We start from the raw sequence: 24791 nt of genomic DNA on the forward strand, positions 1-24791 counted from the left end.
TCTAATCACATTCTGATTGGATTTTCATGACTAATCCTGTAATAATGGTCAAAAGCTCCTGGGTATGAAGGTCATAGGCCCTAGGATAGAATCTGCTCATTTTAGTTTGCTAAATGGTTAAGCTGTCGAATTACCTTCGAAATAGTTATGTTTACGCCCATGTATCTTGACTGCTCTCAGCCTTACTCATAGAAGCTTCTTTTTACAGTGGGTGACAGTCAGTGTAAGGACATAGACTGGCCAGTGTACAGAGAATAAGAAATGGGCTGCTCACACCTAAATGGTACTATATTATCACCTCCCATCACCATCACCCTAAATGCTTAGAGAACATTGAGATAGAAGAAGTGGAGTTAAAGCGGAATCTGGAGGGTGGAGAGGAGGGCCGTGAAATGCTGTTGTCTAGGCCTGACATAGCTGTAAGAATCATGAACTCACTGCAGCTGTGGTGACCTGCATAAGACCTACAAAAAATCAAGCTATCCAAGACTCTGTTGCAATAGAGTAGACAATCTCTGTATCCAATCCTCTACTCAGAAGCTAATGAGCATAGATAGTTGCCAGAGGAGGGAGAATAATTGGTTTTTGAGAATATTTTTAAAATATGTTTTGATATGTTCCCTATGATCCCATGGATAGCCCTGCACCTATGGGCACTTGGGCAATCCTAATTGGATTTAGTGCATTATTAAAAACAAAGACATGAAATTGTGAAGTGGTTGTATTGGAGGAGACAAGAAGAGATGAAAAGGGGGAAGAGGGAGGTAGATGTGATTGTATTTCATTGTATATGTGTTTGAGATTCTACACTACTGCTGTCTGGCCTATTAAAGCTCCTTATGCTTGTGAATCAGTAAATAAAGAACCATAGTACTGTTTATTTGAGTGATTGTGACTAAGAGGCAAAGTGGATTATGATTCCCAGCAGAGGTGGGAGGTAAGGAAGACTGTGTTAGGAACATAAGACATTCTTAGCATATTTGATCATTTCACTAACTCTTGTCATATATGTTAATGGAAAATTACCAGGACCTATTTCAGGCAAGGCCACTAATGATTCATACCACTCTAAACTGGAAATTTTGGACTTTGGATGTAGCTCAATGGGTTCTACTCCCAACGCTGCACACTGCATCACAATTTAAGGAAATGAATATTTTTATGGGATTCTATTTTATTTTCTTTTGTTAAGAAAGCTTGCATATATACATAAAGATTTATATATGTGTTTATAGAAATATAAATAGTAAATAATTACATTTTGCTCCCTTAAAATTCCTTCTGTTTCTAATTCTCTCTAAACTGCTTTTTGCTTGGGACTCTATATGATAAGATATTTCACTTCATTCTGGCTCTTTATTGTATTTACTTCCCTGTGCATTTATGGCTGTAGCTGAAAGCCACATTATGCATTAATCTGATCTAAGTAGCAAGAGAGTGCTAAATACTCTGTCCCTGTTTTGCTGTGAGAAACAACTCATGTGAAGTGCAAGTGTTTAATGCCAAAACCACACACTGAAACAATCATTGTATTCTATGTAAATGGAAGGGTAATTTATATATGTGAATTTTTTTGCACAAATAATTAAAAAATTAAAATGTTGTGCAGGAAACCTGGATGATCATACTGATGGCACGAGGGATAATTTTGAGGATCAGGTAATTTAAGCATGCAGTAGATAAAGACACCATGGTTATAGTGGCCAAAGAGATTCCACATTAAATTTATGCTTACCAATTCCTAAGAGCAGGCAGCTTAGCTCTTCTACCCTCTCCTAGATATTCACTCTTTTTGAACTAGGTCAGTGACATTTCATGAGATGAACAGAAAGCAGAAGACAATGCAGCTTTAGTATAGCTACTTTCTGGGTCATCTTCGCTGCTTCATTTCCAATTTAACAAGACAAAGAGAAATATATTTACATAGATACTGGAAGGATAGAGAAAAAATGAAGAGTTATAATGGGCAGGATAATCTATAGGTCAAAAAGGAAATCTAAAATTATAAGTAAAAGACATAGAAGATAGTATGTTAGGTTAGAAAACAATTCCTCACATGTAACACCAAATGTGTGAACTATAAAATATAAGATTGGCAAATTACATTTTCATCACCAACTTACATCGGAAAAATAACTTTAAAAGTTGATAAAGTAAGTCAAGGGCTTAAAGAATACATTTGAAGGGGCATAATCAAAGAACTGGCATGTAAAACATAAAAGAGCTCTCAAAATTCACTAATGAGAGAATAAATACATTGTAAAAACCCAGGAAAGAATTTCAGTAGTTAGCCCAATGAGATTCTAGCAATGGTTGTCCAAAAATCCACAGAAAAATGAATTGTACCATTAATCATTAGGGACATGGCTACATGAATGCTTGAGTATTTGTAACAGAAAAATTCAAATCACCAGTAACAAACTTTTAAGGCTATGCAGCAGTTTGAACCCCCATAGTATACTGATGGGAATACAAACTCATAAATCATCATTTCAACATAGTTTTTAAAATTTATTGACAACATTATATATACCTATTACATGGTCAAGATATTATAATACTTGCTATGTAGCTGAGAAAATAACGAAAGCATGTATTTGCGAAATACTTGTATACCATGAGTGGTATGGAGATGATATAAATGATTATCTCACAGATAACTGGATAAGTATATTAACTGAAATATTTTAAATCTTATGCCATATGTTTACCATGTTTACTGGATTCTTTCCTTTAGTATAACTATTTGAAAGGTTATTTCTCAGTTCTGATCCACCATGGTAGGATTTTCACCACAAGAATAACTCTAGAGAACTTGATAATATCTATAGTACTAACATAATTGCATTTTCAGAATTATTTATTTAATATGTGCTAATAAATTCAAGGAATTTATTATGATTTCTTTTTACCATAATTCCAACACCACCCTTTAAATGTATGCTTCATAAAATAAAAGATGTTTGGACTCTCATTCAACCTGTAGAAATTTCTGTATGATATTAACACTATAGATTTTTCTTCTTCTTTTTTTTTTTTTTTGGTGGGCTTTGGAGGTGATCAAGTTCAGGGTGTTGGTTATGATAGAGAAGATCTCTATCACAGAGGTATATCTTCAGACTTATTTTAATTAAATTTTAAACCTACCACAAAAATAATTTTCAACACTCTATATTCGTGTGTGTGTGTGTGTAGTTTATTCTTATTCATTTTTCCAGTCACTCCTCCTTTCTAGAATTTTGAAGTAGATGTGAGCCTTATGATCAGACCACATATATGATGCTATTTCACATTTCCTAAATACCCCATGGATTTTGGGTATGTATGAAGAAACACTGTTGTAGATAGAGAGGACACCTGTAAATTTGGATTTGAGTGCTAGTGTTAGTCTCTTCCTCTTGAGAGCTGTCTTGTATGGATAGTAGCTCTCAGACCTTGAGGGCATTGACTGTAATAATTCCCCTTTAATAAATTACTTAACTTTCTTCCCTGGATTTTGCCACTTCCGGTTATATGGAAATGCTTACCCAACTTGGGTATCTGCCTTCCCAGCATATCTCTCGTGGAAAGGAGGAATACACAAAATCAGCAAATTGAATGTAGAGAAGTGTTATGAATTGCTAATGAATCAAAACCTTCCACTCCCTTAAATTTTGCTGATCACAGGGCTTTATTTTCAGAGACAAAATGACTAGTTGCTATTAGCTGTGAACTACAGTTCTTAATTTTGATGGCTGCTTTCCAGGTGACCTCTGCAGGAATGAAAAATTCCTGTTGACTTCAAAGCTAATTTAAACTGAGAAATGTAGTTGGAGTTTTAATCTGTCCAGAAACTGGGAAGGAGGGAGCTAAATGGAACATAAAGAGACCATATCAAAAATCTCCTTCTAGGGACACACGCTGTGTCCAATTTACTTAAAATAATTACCTTCCTAGACCTTGTTTCCCATTGATTTTGTTTAAATATGGCAGGGTACAAAATTACCAAATTACCTGGTGTCTAATTACAATTCAGTGTGTTGAATTATATAAACTCTGTAATGGTTTAATCAGTATTCATGTTAGTTCAACTTGATTGCATACTTTTCGAGTGCCATGTTGGATGAGAAATTGTTTTCTGTATACAATAGAATGTTAGAATTTGAATTACATTAGAAGTCATTTACTAACATTCTGCCCAAGAAACAGCCAAAGAATTTGTCTATTATTTAAAAAAAAAACATCGTGTTGAAATGTGAGGCTACCAATTGAGTAGAAGACTGCTACCCTCTCTTTCAATATTTGCAAAGGAGGAGAAAAAAAAGTTTGAATGGAAAATAGTTGAGCCTGCTTCACTATATGTTATCAGAATGCAAGGAGACTAATATTAATTTACTTGTAATTACCAAGCTCTTGCTATGTGCCTGGCATTTTATCAATTACACAGGATAGAGAGACTTTGGGAAGAGAATAATAGCAAAACAAATGAAGCATTGTGAAGCCTTTGGAGGAGGTGATGGAGAACTGAGGTCTCTATTATAAGTAAACTTTGGAACAGGAAACAATGGCAGTGAAGTGTCCCCCTCATCCCTACTTTTCTTTTCACCTGCCATTCATAGTAACTGTCCTCCAGATGGTGTCGAAAATGATCATGAAAAAAGTAAAAAAAAAAAAAAAAAGAAAGAAAGTGATCATGAACATAGAAATCTGCATAAATCTCCTGGAAAAATGTGTTTCCAATAAGCTATGTCTTAGTGAGCTGAGTTCTGCTTTCCTTTCCATGGTATCATTTATTTCCAACCTCAAAATGTCTCCAATTTGAGCATACACACTAACTAAATTTCAGCCCTCCTCCCTGTTTTCCAGCCTCTTCTACCCTTAACAATTAGATTAGGGACCTGTCTATAATCCGATTGTGTCCTTGTACTTTGTAGTTGAGTGTGTGGTAAGAGGGGAGCAGGGTGTCGTAAGGTTTGGGAGAATATGGTAGCTTGTCTTTAATAGAATATGCTCTCTTGAGCAAAGCTAACAGGCCCACTGCTTCTTGCCAGAAGCTGATGCTAGAATGATAGTAAATATCTTGCCTTAGCAGCACAGATCAAGCAGGTGAACTTTTTGGGAAAGGAGAGATTTTATATTTGTAATGTCAGCAGAGGAGAATGGCAGCTATAAAGCTCCTACTTGTCATTACTGTCACGTTTCCAGCAGGCTTCAGTGATGTGATGGAGTCTGTCTCCTGGGGAGATCTGAGGTCTTGCTTGTTGTGAGATGCTACAGTTAAATGCTCCTTTTAAAAAAATGCTTGCTGATCCAATAGCAAGGTCTGTGAGGTGGGAGCATAGAGGACTATAGGGAATCCTTAGAACTACTGTGATATGAGTGTATCTGTCTGCATGGGCACAGGATACAAAGCCATTTGAAGCATCTCAGCTATCTTTTAGACACAAAGCCTGTTTCTTATTTTGAAGGCAGCTACTTGAGATAGTCTGAACTTCATTTTTCCTGATCAGCAATATAGGACCAAGTATGTAAAGATCAATATCCAGTCTACAGTCAATTAGCTATGCTCACTTAGGCAAGTTCTTTAACCCTTCTAAGCCTGCTTGTTGTCCCGAAGTGGAACTGGGATGTCCATGTTGTGTGAGGATACCTGGATCTGGGTAATAACATATAGTATGCAATAAACTGTAGGCTAATATCCTCCTCATTTGCATGGTAACTCTCTACACTGTATGTGACTGACAGGAACTGTGAGAGGAAGAGATTTTAATTCTGCATATTAAATAAAACAGGAGTGGGCTGAGTGTTAAGAACAGGAGATCAAGTTATGTCTGTCTTTTGGGACAAGCCATTCAATTAGACATCAGTTCAGTTGATATCATATGTTGTTAGTCATCCGATGTGATTAGTGTATCTTGTAGAGCACTTTGTATTTTGATGCTTAATTTTTCAAACCCGTGGGAGGGCAATAGGCTTAAGAAGTTCTTGAAGCTTCTTAAAAGAATCATGTGAGTTTAGTCCTCCTGAGGCAAAGGGGAGGAAGGAGATAGAGGTTGTGGGATGAGGGGCTTGTAGAGGGGTAACCGGGAAGTGGGATATCATTTGAGATGTAGACAAATGGAATGATTAATAAAAAAAAGAAAGGAAGACCTTTATATCAAATAACAATTTCAATAGAAATTACAAACTAATTTTAGACTCCCAAAAGTAACTGAAAGAGAGATGAACATACAGATTAATAACCAAGAAAAGCGTAGACTCTTAGGAATGGAATCATTGGACCTTGGAGCTCTCTGAGAGAGGAGAGTGGCAGCTTCCAGGAGCCAAAAATAATCAGCTGTGGTTAGTAGCCATGCTTGAGCCTCTGGCAAAGAGTTCATTTATTAATTCAAGTAAAGAACCTTGCTCCAGCTCAGGTTACAAGGCCCAATATATGAGTCATCTTGCATGCTGTGTTTCAGTATTCAGATAAGCGCTTGCTAAACAGTGCTGTTGACAGGCAGTAGGCAACCCCTTCCTTGGTAAAATACTACACAGTTGATTCCACCACTCTAGCTACAAAGATTAGTAGCTGCTGCTGAATTATTAACTGGCTACTGGAAAAGAAATTCTGATGGAGGCTAATGTCCCATTATTCTAGATGGAAGGGACTGAGCCTTGATGTTGAGCAGTTGTTCCCATTTGATCTATTACTTGCATTGTTCACAGAAGTATAAACTAGACACACATGAAATAAAATATTGTATACAGTTGAGACTCATATATGTATACAAGATTTCTTGAAAGCTCATATTTTATTGTTTTTCCAATTTCTTGGACTTTATCTCATCTCCCCCTTTCCCTCTCTCTCCCTCTCCTTATCCCTCCCTCCCTCCCTTCTCCTCAGTTACTACATTCCATAAAGGCTGATACCAAGCACATGCTCTCTTCATCCACCCTTAAAATACAGTAAAAATGAGAAAGAGAAATGATGTGGGTTAGGTATGAGTGTCAAGAACAAGAACATAGTAACAACAGCAACACAAGCCATTTGAAGAGGATATCATGGTCAATGAACCTGCCCTCACCATAGGATAGTTAGTCAGGACAGTGTCATAGTTACTAACTCTGCCTTCTACAATCTTTAAAGATGGGGTAACAATTTGGGAACACTCACTGGTCCTCACAGACTCCACTGACTCTGTTTCTTGGGATGTCAACCAGAGACTGGCTCTGTAAGGAGGATATTTGTTTACTTCCCCAGTTCCAAGACAGTGTTTCTCTTCTAAGACAATGTTTTATGATGTTTGAGGGGTTTAGGGGACTGGATTTTAGTAAAATATAAAAATGGTAGGACTAATCTGAACATCAGTTCTAATGTCCCAGGCTGATCAGAAACTTAACAGTTCTCTCTCATGTATTCTTTTGTCCTCAGATGAAGTTGGAGAGATTTATGTTCTATGTACAATGTTAGGTTGTGTAAGTCTGCATTGTTACAACCCAACATTTTTGCACCTTATTTTTATTTTTGTGTGTATGTCTGTGTGTGTGTGTGTGTGTGTGTGTGTGTGCAATGTATGATGTGTCTGTGCATATGTACCTGTTAAAGACTGAGGCCAGTGTCTGATGTCTGATACTGTCCTCTATTGCTCCCCATCTTATTAATTTTTTGGAAGCAGTCTTTCACTGAACTAGGGCATCTCTAGTTGGCTAGAGTGTCAGGTCAGAGAGCCCCAGGATTGACCTTTCTCTACATTCTCATCCTAGATTTATATGTATCAATGCTTAGCTTTTATATACCAGGGATCTAAACACAGGTTCTCATGTTTACATGGCAGGAATGTTACTTACTGAACCATCTCTTCATTTTTGTGTGTTTCTCTTTCCAATTTTAATGACAAAACTTGCTTTTTCATATATATTTTGTAAAGTTGTTTGAAATAAGGTCTCATGTAGCTCAGGCTGGCTTTGAACTTATTATATAGCTGAGGATGACATGAATTCCTAATTCTCCCACCTCCACATCTGAAAAGCTGGGATTACGGGAAGCTACCACCACTCTCTTTATAACTTTTACACTTGGTATCTGTTAAGGAAAGTATGTGTTTGTCAGTTGAAGAACTAGAAGCAGATTATTAATGCTTCTGTGTAAGGGTAAAATAATTAAGTTATGCTGGTAGGGGAAGGACCTAAGTTACTACTTAGCCCTTGCCTTGTCCATTCTAATTTTCTTGGGACTGGAAAGCAAACATGTTTTACAAATCAATTGAGAATGCTTCTTGGGAAATGATTCTTTCAGCTCATCTCCTCAAGATACTTAAACATAGTGCTAAGTTGCCTTTCTGAGTCAGAGTTAAATTAATACATAGTTGAAATTAAGTAGGTACCAGGTGTAACTAATGCACAGAAAACAATGGTAATGTTCAAGGCCAAAACACAGAAGAGATTTACTCTGGCACTCAGAACCAAGCAGACTCCATCCCAATGCAAATATGTATTCTTGTGGACTTTAAATATGACATTTACCTGAAAGGTATTAACAATTCTTTCTTTTAATCTCTCTCTGTCTTTTTGTCTCTGTCTTTGTCTCTCTCTACCTTTCTTTGTCTTTCTGTCTTTTTGCCCCTAGTGTGTGTGTGTATGTGTGTCTGTGTGTCTGTGTGTCTGTGTGTGTGTATCACAGAATGCCTGTAGTGGTAATAGGACAACCTAGGTTTTAGTTCTCACAATTCACTGTGTTTTAAGTAGGGTCTTTTCTTCTTCTCATACTTCACATCAGACTATCTGGCCTGAGAACTCTTGAATTACCTGCCTTCCACTCCAGTGTTGCTCTGTGATTACTAAAGCACATAGTACAGCATTCGGCTCCATGTGGGTTCCAGAAATCTGAGCTCAGATTTTCACACTAGCTGAGTACTCTATCCACTGAACCATCTCCCTAGTCAGATTTCAGTGGTTTTTTTTTGTCATGAAAATAATTTATTTTCTGTCCTTTATTTTGCAAGTAAACACTATATCTCACCATTCAGGATTTGGGGAAAAAATCATAAAAGAGAGGGAGGAAACAGTGTAAGAATTAGAGGACTGTGCTTGCAGACAGCATCTTCTAGACATTGTATGAAAACTTCACTCATGAAATAGCAACAAAACAGTTGCCTAAATAGGAACTCTGTGTGTGTGTGGTGTGTACATGTGTATGTGTGTGCATGTATGTTTAATAATAATAAATAAAAACAAAAGAAGTGGAAGAAACATGAAAGAACTAGATGATCTAAAGAAGGAGTATAAATGATACAAATATAGTACTCAGGTATAAAATCATTAGAAAATAGACGTTAAAAAATTGTGAATACTTTTCACATTTTTTAAAGACAAATGATTAATTTAATGTCAACACCTGAATTATATTTTTGCAATGTAAGTTTAATTACATTGGAAAGTTACATTATAATGCTTTAAATTTCTAAAGAGGGAAAGAATTAGAGATTTTCAAAGAGAAAAAAAAATTCTGTAAGTCCAGTGTTACATAATACCTGGAAAATTTTAAACCTTTCACTAAGAATTCAGTCAAAAATGTTTTTGAGAAAGTAAGTAATGAAGATAAACACTTCTTTATTTCAAAACTTGTAACAAACCTATGGTAATCAAAGCTGTATGACATAGGCATAAGATAGAGACACAGGACAGTGTGAATGAATAGAAATATTATAAACAAATCTTGACATATTTAGTCAAACTATTGTTCATATTTTTTGCTGGGGCAGACTCCTAGTTGGTCTGCTCCCATGAAGACACCATAACTATACCCATCCTAGAAGAACCCCTATACTCAGAGCAGCCAGTAAGAAACCTACCCCACAACCCTATGCCCCAGAGCTGTAGCTGGGAGCCCAGCTCAAGCAAGACCCATCACATACCAAAATCCTACCCTCCCGAATACCACTTCTTTCTTTCTCTCACTTGGTCCTCTTTGCTGAGGCTGACTCCTGGATGGTCTGCTCCTATGAAGACACCAAATTCTGACCCATCCTAGAGGAACCACTGTACTCAAAGCAGCAGAGAATCCACTGCACTCAAAGCAGTTGAGGAAGCTGGACGCCCAGGAGTTTTAACACATCCAGAATCAGCGGATTTCAGGATCCTAGAGGCAGCCTGAGTTCCAGCAGTTCTTCCACCCAGGAGCTGAGGATCACAGGATCACAGAGATAGCTGGGCTCTAAGGAGTTCTGACACAAGCAAGATAACAGGAGATACATGCACCAGTCAGAGACAGTGAGTGCAGATAGCACTACAGATAATCAGATGGCAAAAGGCAAGCATGAGAACATAAGTAACAGAAACCAAGGTTACCTGGCATTATCAGAACCCAGTTATCCCACCATAGCACGTCCTGGACACCCCATTACACCGGAAAAAGCAGGATTCAGAATTAAACTCACTTCTCAGGATAATGATAGAGGGCTTTAAGAAGGACATAAATAACTACCTTAAAGAAATCCAAGAGAACACAGGTAAAAAGGTAGAAGCCCTTAAAGAGGAAACACAAAAATCCCTTAAAGAACTGCAAGAAAACACAACCAATCAGATGAAGTAATTAAACAAAACCATCCAGAATCTAAAGATGGAAGTGGAAACAATAAAGAAACCTCAAAGGGAGACTACCCTGGGGATAGAAAACCTAGGAAAGAGATCAGGAGTGATAGATGCAAGCATCACCAACAGAATACATGACATAGAGGAAAGAATATTATGTGCAGAAGAAGATACCATGGAAAACATTGACACAACTGTCAAAGAAAATGCAAAATGCAAAAAGCAGCTAACATAAAACATCCAGGAAATCCAGGACACAATAAGAAGACCAAACCTAAGGATAATAGGTATAGATGAGAGTGAAGTTCCCCAACTTAAAGGGCCAGTAAACATCTTCAACAAAAATTATAGAAGAAAAACTTCCCTAACCTAAAGAAAGAGATGCCCATGAACATACAAGAAGCCTACAGAACTCCAAATAGACTAGACCAGAAAAGAAATACCTCGCACCACATAAAAATCAAAACATCAAATGCACAAAACAGAGAAAGAATATTAAACCAGTAAGGGAAAAAGGTCAAGTAACTTATAAAGGCAGACCTATAAGAATTACAGCAGACTTCTCACCAGAGACTATAAAAGCCAGAAGAGCCCGGACTGATATGATATAGGACACAAATGCCAGCTCAGACTACTGTACCCAGCAAAATTCTGAATTACTATAGATGGAGAAAGCAAAAAATTTCATGACAAAACCAAGTTTACACAATATCTTTCAACAAATCCAGCCCTACAAAGGATAATAGATGGAAAACTCCAAAACAAGGAGGGAAACTACAACCTAGAAAAAGCAAGAAAGTAACTTCCAACAACCCCAAAAGAAGATAGGCACACAGACATAATTCCATCTCTAATAACAAAAATAACAGGAAGCCACAATCATTTTTTCTTAATATCTCTTAACATCAATGGACTCAATTCCACAATAAAAAGACAGACGAACAGACTGGATATGTAAACAGGACCCAGAATTTTACTGCATACAGGAACACACCTCAGTGACAAAGACAGACACCATCTAGCTATAAAAGGTTGGAAAACAATTTTCCAAGCAAATAGTCCCAAGGAACAAGCTGGAGTAGCATTTCTTGTATCTAATAAAATTGACTTTCAACCAGAGGTTATCAAAAAAGATAAGGAAGGACAGTTCATTCTCCTCAAAGGAAAAATCTATCAAGATGATCTCTCAATTCTGAATATCTATGTTCCAAATACAAGGGCACCCATATTCAAAAAGGAAACCCTACTAAAGCTCAAAGACCACATTGCAGCTCACACAATAATAGTGGGAGACTTCAGCACCCCACTCTCAGAAATGGACAGGTCATGGAAACAGAAACTAAACAGAGACACAATGAAACTAACAGAAGTTATGAACCAAATGGATTTAACAGATATCTATAGAACATTTCGTCCTAAAACAAAAGAATACACCTTTTTCTCATCACTTCATGGTACCTTGTCCAAAATAGACCATATAATTGGTAACGAAATAGGCCTCAGCAGATACAAAATGATTGAAAGAATCCCTTGCATGCTATCAGATAACCACAAACTAAGGCTGGTCTTCAATAATAATAAAAGCAATGGAAAGCCCACATACTCGTGGAAACTGAACAATGATCTGCTCAATGACAACTTGGTTAAGGAAGAAATAAAGAAAGAAATTAAAAACTTTTTAGAATTTAATGAAAATGAAGGGTCTTCATACCAAAACTTATGGGAAACAATGAAAGCAATGTTAAGAGGAAAACTTATAGCTCTGAGTCCCTACAAAAAGAAACTGGAAAGAACATACACAAGCATCTTGACAGCACAACTGAAAGCTCTAGAACAAAAATAGGCAAATACACCCAGGAGGAGTAGACAACAGTAAATAATCAAACTCAGGGCTGAAATCAACCAAGTAGAAACAAAAAGAACTATACAAAGTATTAACAAAAGAAGGAGCTGGTTCTTTGAGAAAATCAACAAGATAAATAAACTGTTAGCCAGACTAACCAGACAGCACAGAGACAGTATCCAAATTAATAAAATTAGAACTGAAAAGGGAGACATAACAACAGAAACTGAGGAAATTCAAAAAAGAATCATCAGATCCTACTACAAAATCCTACTACATACAGAGCAATAGTGATAAAAACTACATGGCATTGGTACAGAGACAGGCAGGAAGATCACTGGAATAGAATTGAAGATCTAGAAATGAACCCACACACCTACAGTCACTTGATCTTTGACAAAGGAGCTAAAACTGTCCAGTGGAAAAAGGACAGCATTTTCAATAGATGGTGCTGGTTCAACTGGAGGTCAGCATGTAGAAGAATGTAAATTGATCTATTCTTATCTCTTTGTATAAAGTTCAAGTCCAAGTGGATGAAGGACCTTCACATAAAACCAGATACACTGAAACTAATAGAAGAGAAGGTGGGGAAGGTGACTTTATTTTTTCCCAATTTGCTTTTATACCATTTTAATTACATACAAGTACTTAGATCAGTACTAGGTCACGGAACTAGCAATACAATAGATATAAATAGTCAAGGAACAAACAAGGCAATAAACAAAATCCCATGATCATTTCTGATCATTCCCACATTCACTCTCATAACCACTGTTTCTAAGGGTTTATCAGCATGACAAAAATATCTGAGCCTACTTCCCTGTCCTAGCCCACAATCATATTCATGCCTGAAGCCTACTTCTTTATTCTAGCCTAAGACTTAGATTCTTGACTGAAATTACTTCTCTGTTTTAGGCTAAAATTAGATTCTTGCCTGAACTTACTTCCTTTTCATGGCCCAGTGTCAGATTCCTGCCTGAAGCCCATTTCCTTGTCCTTGACTAATATCAGATTCCTGCCAAGAAGCCCCAAAAGCTCTCCACAAAGAAGGATTCAAATGCTATTTGTTAATCCTGTTTTCACAGTAATATCATGTGCAAGAACCTATCAGTAGAAGACTTATGAATAGATTCACCATTATTGAAATGACTCTTAAAGGTATGCTAATATTTAGAATTATTTTACTGATATTCTCCTTTAGCAGAATAATATATAGTATTAGGTTGTCCCCTAGAGTTCATGTCCTATCTACTCTCATGTTTGTTTCTTCATTAACAGTCAGTTATAGGTTGCAACTCAAGGGATGGGCCTTAAACTATGTTGAAAGTGATGCACTTCTTGCATTAAATGTGCGCCACTATTGCACCAGGATGTTTCACGGGTGTTTCAAAGTTGAAGGTGCCAGGGATTGGTGCTTTCTTTATTCCTTCAGCACTGTTCCAAGAATATTGTAGTACTACTCAGAAGTAGTTAACCAAAGAAAACAGGTTCAGGTTCTGTGGTGTTCTTAGTGCTTTTTACTTTCTTTCTTCTTTTTTATTTGTTTTGTTTGTTTTGTTTTTCATATTTTGTTTTTTAGAAAGAGAAAGAAAAAATAAAGCTGTGTGAGTAGGGAGGTAGGGAGGACCTGGGAGGAGTGAGGGGAAGAGAAACACTATAATCAAGACATATTTCATGAAACAAATTAATAAAAGAAATATGTTAACATAGCAGATGTCTTTATTTCACATGTATTTCACTACAATAAAATGGAAAGCTAAAAAAGAAATCTTAACATAATTGTGTTTTAAAGTTTTAATCTACAATGAAAAATTATATTTAGTTTCCATTTAACCACATCAAAGGGTTTATTTAATAATGATCAATTATCACATAATGAAATTGTTTTCTGTAATTTGTGTCTTTTCTTATTCGCAATTCTTGGATGCTGAAATCCTTCTCTATTTGTTCTTTAAAGGAAAAAATGTATACGAAAGATGCATTTGTCCAGGGTCACATGTTAGAAAAAAATGTACAGAAGATGCATTTGTCCAGGATCACATGTTATCAGGCAGCCTAGTCTTAGTGATATCCAGTAGATTCCACATAGCGGCCAATCATGGTAGATCAGCTTGAGACCCTTGCTGTGCTGTTTTGGAAGGGGATTGAGGAAGGATCTCACTCAGCTGCTATGATGTACATCTGTCAACAGAATTCACCTCGTGCTTTGATCTTGATAGTGTAGTAAATAGCAAGAGATAACTCTAAAATCAACACAGATAGAATTATATCACTGTATCTTAGAATCTTACCAAATGTAAAATATATATCAAATATGAGGTTATACTTTAATAACCATCTTATGTTCTCATTGCAACTGCAGACCTTTTCCTTTTCCATATGGAGTGAAATTAAGTTATGGCAATAGTACAATTTGCTTAGCTTAGCAACATATATAAAGAAGCGACAGATTTTTAGTCTTGTGTGCATGGTTCACGTTAATATTTCATGATAGCTGTGGGATTTTTCACTTCTCACATCCTTCAAGTAGCTTGTGTGATGTGTTTTCACTTTGCTTTAGCTCTCAATACATATACTCAAGCCCTAGGCAAGATTTTATCAACAGTATGAGGAATTATGTACCTGTGAAGTTAATTTGAATAGTTGTTTTTCTTAAATGAAGAAAAGCACATATCCTTTGAGAAAATGTCATATTGGCCTGAAACTACCAGTTGAGAAATTGCTAGCTTCAGAAAATCTGCTTTCAAGAGAGTACTGCAGAATTCACTGGGGCATGTCTCTTCAATTACTTCGGAGGTGGATTTTAGATGATGATTTGAATACACAACTACAGAAGGAATGTAATTAGGTAAATCTTGTGCTGACCTGAACATCAAAATTCCTTATGTCTGATGAATCAATAAACATGATAATATTGAAACAGATCTATTGTATACTGAGAGATAATATAACATGACAGTAAAAATTAAAATATAATATTTTTTATACTTCACATATTTCTATGTATAAATGAGTCTAAATGATTTCAGAATGTTCATATTACAAGATAAAGACAATAGTATAGTATAGTAAAGTATAGGATAGTAAAGACAGAAAGAAATTTAGTAGGGCTAAAGTTTTGATGGAATACATTTTCCCATTGTTTTATATTCAAAACATATTGGTTAACCTTATAATTTAGGAGCTAATGGAAGAAAGGCCATAAAATTGAAAGAGAGAAAGGAAAGGTATATGGAAGAGCTTGGCAAGTGAAAGAGAAAGAGAAAATGAGGTAAATCTGTCACAATCTCAACTATAAAAGAAAATTTTCAAAAAATTAAGGAGTAAAGTGTAAGAACACACAAATCAGGAATAAAACACATTTTTAAATTAATTCTTTGAGATTTCATGAATGTATTTTTTATCACTTATATTTTTTTTACAGTTCAGTCATTACCCGCCTCCTGGATGGTCCTCTCACAGTCCCTCAACTCATTCTTCCTTCCCCCTGTCTCCAAGAGGATGTACCCCACCATGCCAGGCCTTCTCACTTCCAGAGCCCTCAAGCATATTGAGGGCTGGGTGTATCTTCTTCCACTGAGGCCAGACCAGGCAGTCCTCTGCTGCATATATGTCAGGGGTCTTAGACTAGCTTGTGTATGCTGCCTGGTTGGTGGCTCAGTGTCTGAGAGATCTCAGTGATCCCAGTTAGTTGAGATGGCTGGTCTTCCTATGGGGTCACCCTCCTCCTTAGCTTATTCCAGTCTTTCCCTAATTCAACCACAAGGGTTTCCAACTTCACTCCATTGGTTGAGTGTAAGTATCTGCATCTGTCTCCGTCTGTTGGGCTTCTCAGAGGACAGCCCTGCTAGGCTCCTGTCCAGCATCAGTAATCGTGTCAGGCCTTGGAGCCTGCTCTTGGGATGAGTCCCAAGTTTCGCCTGTCATTGGGCAGTCTTCTCTCCATTTTTGTCACTACAGTTTTTTTTAGACAGGAACAATTCTGAATCAGAGTTTTTTTGAATGTGGGATGGCAACCTCATCCCTTCACTTGATGCCCTATCTTTCTACTGGAGGTAGACTCTATAAGTTCTCTTTTCCCACTGTTTGGCATTTCATCTAAGATCCCTCCCTTTGAGTCCTGAGAGTCTCTCACCTCCTGGGTCTCTTTTACTTTCTAGAGCCCCCCCCATTCCTACCCTTCAAGGTTGGCAGTGGGGAAGTTTCCTAAACAGAATTCCAATGGCTCAGGCTCTAAGATAAAGAATTGATAAATGGGACCTCACGAAACTGAAAAGATTCTATAAGGCAAAGGGCATAGTCGATAGGACAAATCAACAACCTACAGATTGGGAAAAATCTTTCATGAACCCCACATCCAATAGAGGGTTAATATCCAAAGTATATTAAGAACTCAAGAAACTAACTTCCAGAAATATCAAACAATCTTATAAAAAATGGGATATAGAGCTAAACAGAGAATTTACAACAGATGAATCTTGAATGACTGAGAAACACTTAAAATAATGTTCAAAGTCCTTAATCATCAGGGAAATGCAAATCAAAACAACTCTGAGATTCTATCTTACACCAATCAGAATGGCTAAGATCAAAAACTCATGTGACAGCACATGTTGGTGAGGATGTGGAGAAAGAGTAACACTTCTCCATTGCTTGTGAGATTGTAAACTGGTGCAACCACTCTGGATATCAATCTGGAGGTTCCTAAGAAAATTGGAAATAGATCTATCTGAAGACTCAGCTGTACCACTTTTGGGCATATACCCTCAAGGCACCCCATCATACCACAGGGGCACATGCTCCACTATGTTCATATCACCCTTATCTGTGATAGTCAGGAGCTAGAAACAACACAGATGTCCCACAATGGAAGAATGGATACAGAAAATGTGGTTCATTTACAGTGGAATACTATTCAGCTATTAAGAACAAGGACATCATGAGTTTTGCAAGCAAGTGGATGGAACTAGAAAATATCATCCTGAGTGACGTAACTCAGACCTAAAAGGAAATTCATGATATGTATTTGCTAATAAGTGGACATTAGCCAAAATGATACAGAACACAGTCCGTAGAACTCAAGGAGGTTAACAAGCCGAAGGGTCTAATTGAGGATGCTTCAGTCCTACTTGGGAGGGAAAGGAAAGCAATAATGGGCTAAAGATGGAGGGGGGGACCTGAGTGGAAGAGGGTATGGGTATGGGGAAAGGCAAACATGATCAGGTATTGGAGAGCAGGAGAGAAGCCCTGAGGGCCAGCAGAATGAATGGAAATATATTTTTAATACATTCATCTTTTCGCCTATAACTCTTCGTACATCCAGCCCTTCTTCCCTACTGACTGAACTTGATGTCCTAATGATTTTTTTTTTAAGATCCATCAAGTACACTTTGTGCTGCCCTTTGGTGTGTGGCCATCCACTGGACTGCACTTGAATCACTAGACCTGCATTCTTAAAGAAGATTGAGCTTTTCTTCCCTCTCCCTTACTCTCATCCTTTCAGCAGCTTTCAACTGTCAATATCTTCTAATCTACGGATAGAATTCATTGATCAGATTTCTCCTCCATGCCTTTGTTTTGTCTGGAGACTCTTCAAGTCTTATGTGAACATTGTTCCAACTGATGTGAGTTCATGTGTATACCTGTCCTGTCAGGTAGGTAAAATAATGTTTTTTTAGAGTCATACACCTCATTTGTCTATAACAATATTTCTATTCCCTATTCTGCAATGATTAATGAGCCCTGTGGGTCAAGGGTATAATACAAATGTCCCCCCTAAGGTGTGCAGTCAACAGCCTTTTATTATTTCCACTTTGACCACTTTTAGGTTTTGGTGTCAATCACCATATACTCCTCCAGAGAAGCCCCTCTGATCTTGGAGTGATGAACTAATCTATGTATTTTTAAAAAACAATAGAGTAAAGGAATTTAGTAACTGATGACACTCAATAGGGGAAGAAAATGGGTGAATTAATATGCATAAAATGTGCACTGGGAAGAAAGTGAATCATTTGGAATGTGCATCTTTAATTCAATAATTTATTATACTAGTCAAGTCAGAGAAAACTAGAAAACACAAAACAATGTTTAATACTCCATCATGCTATCATAGCCTACAAATCTCAGTGGGATGTTTAATTTTCTTTTATGCAAATATGTTAAAATACATCTTTAACAAATAGGAGGACTTACACTAAATAAATGAATGTTTCCATCTTTCTACTCACTAATCTTTGTCATATTTTAATACACTTGAGGAATGACTATAATTTACATATGGAGACTCATGAAAGAAAATTAATCCAACCTTCTGGGAAGAGGATTTATAAAAGTATGAAGAACCCTAACCTACAACTTAAAGCTTTTTACATATCTTTAGTCTTGCTTAGGATGAATATACACAGAAACTCAGGTAGACATTTGGACTGCTGAAGGAGGCATTACATATTTCAAGTGACATGTTCTTCCTAATGAGCACTGGAAATAGTGGCAATAAGACTTATCATGTGCAAGAGAAAAAGCAAAGAGGAAGGAAGTGGGATGAGAGGGTCTCAGAGAGCTTATCTGTATCTCAGTATTTTTCGATTTGGAGAAGTTGGGCAGGTTGAGTGTTGAGATGTGATGCTAAGGCAGCCTCTTGCCTTTTTTATGTATAATAATATCTTTGTCCATTTTCCTTTCAGATCTGAATGTTCCTTTCCTTGACATCTTATTAATTCATCCTTCTGGGGAGTCTTTCAGAGAAGAAAACTCACACTAAAGGAAAAAACTTCAAGCCAAGTCTAATCGACTAAACTTTTCTCAAGCTTGGCTTAAGACTGAGAAAGAAACCTTTCAAACTTTTGCCAGTTGGCAGGAGTTTTAATGATAGGCTTTCAGGATCAAAGCACACTCTTTAACTTTTCTTAACAGTAAACTTGTTGGTGACCACTGGCAAGTGAAATGCTTCCATGGAAGAAACAGACATCTGACATTCATTGACATGCTGTAAGTGGAGGGCATTTTTGTATGTCCCCTTTCACTTACAAACAAGTCATCCATTGAAAGGAAGAAGAGCTTTTGCAAGCATTTAACCATGGAATCCTTGCCCATCAGCACTTTCCAGTCTCTTCATTGGTATGAAAACATTATCAAGAATTAGTAAGAAGAGCCTTCATGTGGATACAACCAGCCCCATTAATTGTATTTACTTCCAAAAGTCATGGTTGTCTTTTGGTTCTAAAAAGATGACTTTAAACATGAATGGAAGATATGACAACAGAAAGTCCAAAATCCATTTTCTAGTTCCCCATTTTCTTGTCCACTAGGGTTTTAGGGCAGAGGTCTAACCACCTAGTCCTGCTGGACTTTTGTTGAGTGTGAGACAGCAAAAATCACAATTCTAAAAATAAAAGTATTGCTTTTCTTATAGGGCTTAATGTTTCTATAATATTAAGAAAAAAAGTCAAAATGTCTTTTGGTATATGACAGGGTTTGCCACATTTTACAGTGTGAATGAAGACACAGAGAGTGTACTTTGATCTGGCATCCAAGTAGTTGATTATTAGGTTGGAATAAGGTTGATTAACCAGTGATTTAACAACACATGTGTATCCTTTACATCCAATTAGATGCTACTAACTGGTCTCTAGACCGTGTTCTTCTCTCTTTCATAGGCAGTGCAGCTTCAGACACTTTCTTACATGGAGAGAGCAGCCATGGTCTTCATAGCTGAGAAAACAGATGACTTCTGCAAAAGAGAGAGACCTTGAAGCTTGGCATATTTCCATCATAGTTTTAGGAGGTATCTGAAATCTGTGGACTCCCTTCTTTTGAGTCAGACAGGTTACATAAAGCTGCAATTTTGGGATTTCTTCAAATTTTGGGATTTTCTTCAAAACAATGGGAAAGAGAGGGAAGAAGACAGAGATTTTGAAAACTTTAAAATCTTTCAATCTGAGACCTCTGTCACTGCTGTGACATTAATTTCATTAATGCTTCAAATAGTGTTTTGAGACCTCAGATCACAGCAATCTCTTTCTTTGTTTTCTATCTCCTACCTTTGTGGACTTTTAAACTAAGACATTGGATAATTCACATAATTCAGGACAATTTAAAATAGATAAGAATCTATTTTAAAATAGGATAAGAATCTATTTTAATTGCCAAATTTAAATATTAATAGTTTCTAGATATGTCATATGATGCAGATTCATGTTGTATTTTGCTAAGAATAGCAAAAGAATGGCAAACAGAATTATCAGACCCATGGGAGATCATGTGATGTTTGGAGAAAATATAAGTAGGACTTATTGGATAGTGACGAGGTGCTTGCACAGCTAGACTTACAATGCTTTGTTGGTCATGGGTCTTCCTTGATTTTTACTTCATTGAGAGAGGCTCAGCAGAGAACTTCTCTTGGCATACTAGCTGGTCCTGGTTGTTCCTGCTGTCTTCTGCTGATTGGGTGGAGGCCTGGTGGTTTCTGTTAGATCATGTAACTGCTGATAATTCCTGTTTGATATCCTGACACCAGTCCTTGATCTGGACTGCTGGTGTCCTGACAAATGGAGAATGGAATTGCCCCAAAGAACTCCTTCTAACCAGGTCCATATCCCTTGTCCTCTTTAGCACCTTTTCCCCCCTACCTTTGGACAATGGGCTAGAAGGGGGGTCGAAGCATTGAAAATCCTTATTAAAAGTAGGTATTGAAAAATGTAAGCCTACAAATAGAAATTTTTATTTTCAACTTTTATTACAAGTAAGTATTGTCAGATTTGCCCTACTCTATCTGAAATGTGGCATAAACAGGATGACAGAGACAAGATAATTAAAGGCTCAATATTCAATGCTTTGAGGTTCATAGGTCAAAGAGCATTTCTTGCAGTGCTCAGTGGTATTTGTTGTGAGGATAAATGAAGGAAGATACAGCTTGGACTTTTATGAGCTGGTTGTGGTGGTGTTGACTGCGTCTTGTATGACTCAGCACCAAGCCAGTTTTAGAGGCAGTAATATCATAGAGTAGAAACAGCTATTTTAGAGAGAAGTACATTTATCATATTTCAGAAAGTACAGCCTTCAACTTGCTTTGTTTTGCTCTTAATTCATAAACTTATAGCTTTACAAAGCACACTTCAATTCACAAGGTAAAGAGTAAATTCTTCCTTTTGTCAATTGCTTTCAAGTATGATCGGATTTGTCCTTTCTTATCCTTCTAAGCACCAATACAAAAATATACAGAAGCTGAAAATAATGTAATACATATCCAGTGAAATACATAATATACATAATATGTTTGGAATATATTTATATATGAAATACATAATACATATATAATTATATGTATTTCCAGTGAAATACATAACACTAAAGATAAACAGTACTACAGATTTACCAACGATGTGTGTAACACAGCAGTCTGAGGTTTCTAAACGGCTCCCTCATTCATAGCATCCCATAACACTCAGTCAGATACAGTTGCTGTTTTGCTTTTTCCAAAAGTGTACTATGGTTGCATCCTGAGTAAATTTATAGCATTCTTAGTACTAACATGCAAGAGCTTTATTAGTGAAAAAAAAAAGGATATTTGTTGTATATGTGTGATGAGGATTTCCCAAATACATGGGATATCTTATTGATATAGAATCTATACAACTGTCTCTAGAGATGTTTGTGAGGTGGAGGAGTTGATGTGCACAAATAAGGGACATATTTGTTCTGTATCAATCATACTAATCAGATTTCTATTGCTGTGACATATACCTGACAAAAATCAACTTAAGGAAAATATCATTTTAGCTCACGGTTTTAGATGATTCAGTCCTTCAATATTTTGTTGCTTTAGGACTAAGTTGGGATAGAAAATTAAGACAGAAATGGTAGCAGAGGCATAATTGCTTAATGATGTCTGAGAATTAAAACAACAAAGTGGGAGGCTGGGAATCTCGTTTTCTCCTTCACAAGCAAGCAAACCTCAAGACCTAGTTTCTTCAACTAGGCCCTACTGTGTAAAGATACTGTCCTCTCCTATTAGTGACATGTTCTAGGGACTAAGTCTTTATGAAATGGGCATTCAGAGGAGATATCCTATCCCTTTATATAGTATCAGTATATTGTGCATATATATATGTGTGTGCGTGCATGTGTCTGTGTGTCTATGTGTGTGTGTGTGTGTGTGTGTGTGTGTATGATTTTAGGAAATAACTTTGGAATTCTCTCCTCTAAAGAGAAAACAATATAACAACATCCTAAGGAAAACCCAGACTGTTTGCAGCATGAAAAACAAGAAAGAACTAAGCCTGAGACATTATCAAGAAAGTCTGGAACAAAAGGGTGATAAATACTGGCGCCATAAAACAAGAAATCATCTTAATGAACATAGCACAGATTCCCAGGAATTCCGTTGTTCTTAGGAGCTGAAGAGTTTTTACAAGTCATTCAAGCTATAAAGGAGAGAACCCTTGCAACTCAGCAGAAGGCAAACAGAGGGTTTCAGAAGGGAATGTTCTTTCCTGACTATTCTGCCTCCACATTTATCTTCACTGAAAGTACTTTGTCTTCTTCAGAAACATATTTTCATTCTCCTTGACTGCCTCTTACAGTTCTAGCCTTGTAGGCATTTGGACATGGATAAATCAAAGAGATCTTAGATTGAAGGGTGCACTTAGCAATCTGAGTGCCATAAACTGAAGTCCATTGTGAAACTACTTTATGATGCATCATAAATGAGTGTTGTTTCTTTTGTTTGCCATCTTAGAATACCAGATTTTCCCTAAATTAGGGATTTCTGTCACTAGTAGAGTTTGTTTGCATGTATTTTCTTGTGAGCAGATGCAAAACTGGGCAGCCAAGTCCTACAACATTTGGAAATCCTTCTCTCTGTGGCCTTGGCTTCTTCTGCTCTCCCCTGTGAGTATGATTTCTTTGGAGCAGATTTTCTGCATTTCATGTCATGTGCTGACCTTGCATTAAAAATAAGGAAAACTTGAAATACACTTGTTTAATAGTCATCTCAATCTGGACCTTCAGATTGCAGAATTTTATATTAAGTACTTAGTTAATTGATGTTTTATGCAGGGGGTTATTTTGGCTTGATTTTCCTTCTTTGTAATTAAAAGTGAAAAAAAGTCCTGTTTTTTAAAACTAATTATCTAAATATGTATGTTAAAGGATTAGCTCACAGTGTAATTATTGTATAAAATACAACTTATGGGTAGCATTATACTGCCATCTGAACTACACAAAAAATAACTAATTTTTTTGCTTTCATAAAATCTAAAAATTTAAGATCTCAAAGTTTTTAGAGTATCTTTTCATATTCTGTCATGAAATAATTAGTGTTCATGTATATGATAAAGAAGTCTTCAAGTTTTTTTCTCACAATACTGTATATTACTGTATAAAGATTCTACTTTATTTGAAACTCCTCATTTTCATAAAAATCACCAGATTATTTATAGCTTATAAATTTTACCTGTTCATGGCTTCAAATCATTTATTGCAATTCCTGTGTAGACATGCTTCAGCTAGTGAATCTTCCATGAGTCCTGTGTCTGCATTACTACCATAGAGTGTGGTTACGCTTCCGTTAGTGAACTTTCCATGGGCATTGCTACAATAGGGTTTTCTTTTAATCCCCACTGAATTTCTTACTCTTCTCATGTTTTACTTTTTTCCTGACAAATCTTATTCTCTTTAAGTAGTTTATAACAAGCAGTAGAGTATAACCCATATGGCATTTAGCATATAGTAAAATAATTTCTGTGTTTTGTTATTTGAAACTAACTCTGGAAAACATAAACTGAACCTTACAGACAATATTGGAAACTTCATTCAACTATGTAAATTACCCCCATTTAATTTTCTCTTAATATTCATTTATTGTAATCATAGCACTTATTTACTTTGAGTATTCTAATTATATTTAAATTATGAAAATTTAATCTATTTTTTCCATTTATTAATTCATTTATTCAGTTTACATGTTACCCAATTTTAATGTAATAAAAAAAGAAAGGGTTATATCAGCAGCATTTAGTCTTTTGTCTTAATGTGAATGCTTAAAATACCTTTTATAGTAAGTTTGGGAAAGTCTTGAATAGTCACATTATACTAAACACTAAAAATTTTTCCTGAGTGAAGGCCATTTGTTATTCAGTTTTGCCACCAACTTTCTGTGTAGCTGAGAATGAGTTTGCACTGCTGATTCTACCCAGCTTCTATCTCCAAGTTCTGGGACAGGAAGCATGTTGGTATAGATACAGGATGCTTAGCAAGCACTCTGCCAATGGTACTGTTCCCCCACCTCCCAGTCCGCAGAATTCCCTTAGTGGATTTCTTTTTTCTTAGTCTGATCAAGGCTTTAAGAAACATGCTCTCTCTCTCTCTCTCTCTCTCTCTCTCTCTCTCTCTCTCTCTC

The sequence above is a fragment of the Grammomys surdaster genome, unplaced genomic scaffold (assembly GCF_004785775.1).
Source record: "Grammomys surdaster isolate TR1022 unplaced genomic scaffold, NIH_TR_1.0 149, whole genome shotgun sequence".
In the NCBI taxonomy this organism is placed as follows: Eukaryota; Metazoa; Chordata; class Mammalia; order Rodentia; family Muridae; genus Grammomys; species Grammomys surdaster.